Source organism: Macrobrachium nipponense, chromosome 10 (genome assembly GCF_015104395.2).
Source record: "Macrobrachium nipponense isolate FS-2020 chromosome 10, ASM1510439v2, whole genome shotgun sequence".
NCBI classification, from domain to species: domain Eukaryota; kingdom Metazoa; phylum Arthropoda; class Malacostraca; order Decapoda; family Palaemonidae; genus Macrobrachium; species Macrobrachium nipponense.
This window is the reverse complement of record NC_087204.1, coordinates 108748128-108752153: the sequence shown is the minus strand read 5'-3', so window position 1 is coordinate 108752153 and position 4026 is coordinate 108748128. Positions and strand designations below refer to the sequence as shown.

General features: G+C 38.9%; 1 long non-coding RNA gene across 1 annotated transcript in view; it reads left to right on the top strand.

Moving 5' to 3' along the window:
• The window catches only part of LOC135224221 (uncharacterized), a 1766-nt gene extending 1168 nt beyond the window's left edge, over positions 1 to 598 (top strand). The window contains exon 2 of the long non-coding RNA XR_010316689.1: positions 1 to 598. This exon is cut by the window's left edge and continues 101 nt beyond it. This is a non-coding gene — a long non-coding RNA (uncharacterized LOC135224221).
• Positions 599 to 4026: the final 3428 nt, after the last annotated feature.

The following is a 4026-nucleotide window of genomic DNA, read 5'->3' as shown; positions in this document are numbered from 1 at the left end:
AGGAGAAGAAGTCGTGGATTTCGCTACTCAACCGTGGCCCATGGCGGATAACGGAGATGTCGTTCTCGAGAGTAACGTCACAGGATCTGATGCTGTACCTTCATTTAATGTCACAGGATCTGATGCCGACCCTTCATTTAATAACACAGGATCTGTCGAATCAAGATTTAGATTTTGTCTTTTGCTTTGTTTTGGAGGTAAATAACCATCACCCAAATACTCTTTGCCATTAGCGCCAAAGCGCATCAAGTATTTCCAGGAACCAGGAGACTGGAATTGCACCTCTGTTTCTCAAGACGGGAATTTGATTTCACGCTCCGGGGATTTATTTAAGGAATGGGAATTCATCACCATACTTGCTTTCTTGGACGGTGACTATATGGATGTCACAATCCGACTGCCATGTATTTGAAACTCTTCTCTATTCACCCTTTTAGGCCTGTGCCAATTTCATGCTTATAGGAAAATCGTATACTAGGCAAATAGCAGGTGTCATCTCTCTAGATTTTCTTTCACTTCTTCATTGTTTGGAGTGGTGTGGATATGTTGAAAGACTGTATGTAAAAGGCAATAAACATTATAATAAAACCATAAAAAAGGCTATTCTTTTGCAAACCTTACGTAGTGTTAATATACGTAGAATTACGACAGCCTCAGTAGCGTGTTCGGTGTGGTGTTGGCGTGCCACCTCGGTGGCCGCGAGTTCGATTCTCCGACATTCCACTGAGGGGTGAGAGTTGTGTATTTCTGGTGATAGAAGTTCACTCTCGACGTGGTTCGGAAGTCATGTAAAGCCGCCGTTAGTCCCGTTGCTGAATAACCGCTGGTTCCATGCAACGTAAAAACCCCAAACAAACAAACGAACAAAACAAAAAAGACACCATGTATTTTTTATAATTCTAAAATGGAAACAAAAAATGAAATTGGATTTGAAGTTTTGCATTATTTTAGAAAAGATGCAAACCTGAAAGTGGCCGTTTATTTAAAATAGAACAAAAATTCAGATTAGGACTGAAAGATCATTGTAGAATGCCTTCTGCTATATATATGTCGGCACTTTATGTAATACTTAGCATCCAGATTAAGGGAACATTTTATCCGCTTCTGAAATTATGATGTGCTTTTCATAATGACGCCGATACTCTGAAGGAAGGTAGAAGAAAAATTATACTTTGCTGTATGTTATTTTTTTATTGTTAATCATTTGATAACAGTTTGCTCTCGGGCGTTCCACTGAAGGGTGAGAGATGTGTATTTCTGGTGATAAAAGTTCACTCTCTACGTGGTTCGGAAGTCTCAGAAAGCCGTTGGTCCCGTTGCTGAATAACCACTGGTTGCATGCAACGTAAAAACACCATGCAAACAAACAATAACAGTTTGCTTTATGTTACTAGTTATTATCAATCATATAATTACAATTGGTCCCATGTCGTTAATTACTGTTAATCGTATCGTAACATTTTGCTGCATGCCATTAATTATTATTGATAACGATAACAATTATCTGTATTTCATTAGTTATTGTTAATCATTTGATAGCAATTTGCTTTATAATAATAATATTAATAATAATAATAATAAGTTTGATATCATTTCAAGGCCACATACAAGGAATATACAAAGAAGAGACATTACATATAGCCAATCTAGATACATGAGATAACATGATAAAAAAATTATAATCGGCAATATCCACATGTTGCTGATGTTAAAAAAAATAGTACGTATTCATAATATAGATAATGACAGTAATAATATTGAGAGAATATCAGTAAAAAAACGTTAAAAATAATAACAATTACGAAACAGATTACATACAATTAATTTCCAGCTGCGTACCTTAGGTGGTTACAGAATTGAGGTCCAGAGGTCTAAATACAGAAATTGGAAATGGCAAAACTCCACAATGTGAATAGTCACAGTGATTTAATGAAAAATGAAATACTAATAATAACAATAAACGTAGAAATAGAATATGATATAATAATAATAATAATAATAATAATAATAATAATAATAATAATAATAATAATAATAATAATAATAATAATAATAATAATAATAATAATAATAGTGGGGCCGTGGAGGAGTGGGTTAGGTCGTCAATGGACTCAAGTCAAATTAAGCAACATTGGGGCTGGTCAGTCGTTGGATGGGTGACCGCTCTCCTCGGCGTTGATTCCTTGAGAAAGGATCTTTACCATAATTTCCTCAGTCTACTCAGCTGTAAATGAGTACCTATCCCTGATGGGGTAGGGTCCAGCTATGGGTTAAATAGCAAAACTCAGCAATGATGGAAAGAAATGAAGGAATAAACCACAACGACGTAAATGGAACCTCTGGCAACAGAAGAGCTTCGTCCGGCAACCAGGTATTCAACCCAATTGAAGGGGAAGACGGTCAGGTACTTGGAGGTCGTCATCCAGCAACTGACTACCACAACGACAGTAATCAACAGAGATTGGAGCTACAGAAGCAAAAAGGAAGAAATGGACAAGAGAAGAAAATAAGGAAATATGGAGATGCTACATCAGAAGCAACCCGACGGAGAGAGGATATAGAAGAAGATTGGTCAACATCTGGAATGAGAGGAATAACACCCCCCAAACAGAGCAGAGGCTGGCAGACCAAGTACGGAACATAAAGAAAAAGAACTGGCTCTCCCCAACAGAAAGAGAAGAACTGGAAAGGGAAATGTCACACGACAACGAATTACACGAAGACGAACTGAGAGACGAAGAAACACCGATGAAGTAACAGAGAGGACGGAATGGGTAGAAAAGATTAGACAATGGATGGAGCCAGATACAGAGAGAACAAAGATCCCCTCCATGAAAGCCTACACACCAAGAAATTAAGGGAGAAAACAGTGAGGTCAATGAAATAATGGGCATAATACACACCACCAGTATCACAAAAACAAATAACTTGGCATATGCAGGAACTAGATTAGTAGCAGAAACCAACCCAACAGAAACCAAAACAACAACCTCCTTGGAAAAGGCGCCTTGAAAAGCAAATCATGGTGATGAGATCTGACTTGAGTAAACTGAAAGAGATGGCAGAAAAAAGGCTAAGAAGCAAGAAAACAAGGGAGGAACTCAACGAGAAATACAAAGTACAAGAGAGGGGACTAAACAACACAATAGAAGATGTAAAACTGAGGCTTAAGGCCAAAGCACACAAGATCCAACGGTACATGAACAGGAATAAGGGATACCAACAGAACAAACTATTCGGAACCAACCAGAGACTATAACAGCCAACTAAGAGGGGTGGGAAAGACAACCACCAACGAAATTCCTGAAACCGAACCAAGTAAGAAACTCGGGGAAAACATATGGAGCAATCGGGTATCACACAACAAACATGCAACATGGCTCCAGGAAGTTAAGGAAGAAGAAACAGGGAGAATAAAACAAGATTCACAGAGATCACGACAGACACAGTCAAGACACCAACTAAAGAAAATGCCAAACTGGAAAGCCCCAGGTCCCGATGAAGTCCATGGATACTGGCTCAAACTTCAAAAAGCCCTACACCCACGAATAGCAGAACAACTCCAGCATTGTATCTCAAATCACCATGCACCCAAATGGATGACCACAGGAAGAACATCCTTAGTACAAAAAGACAAGAATAAGGGAAATATAGCCAGTAACTACAGGCCTATCACCTGCCTACCAACAATGTGGAAGTTACTAACAGGTATCATCAGTGAAAGGCTATACAATTACCTAGAGGAGACAAACACCATTCCCCACCAACAGAAAGGCTGCAGAAGGAAGTGTAGGGGCACAAAAGACCAGCTCCTGATAGACAAAAGGGTAATGAAGAACAGTAAGAGAAGGAAAACCAACCTAAGCATGGCATGGATAGACTATAAGAAAGCATTCGACATGATACCACACACATGGCTAATAGAATGCCGCAGTAGCCATGATTCTCATGACAAAAGTACCACAGAAGATGGATGCCGGGTACCAACTCAAGAAAAGAGGCAGCAGAATCAACCATTTGATGTTC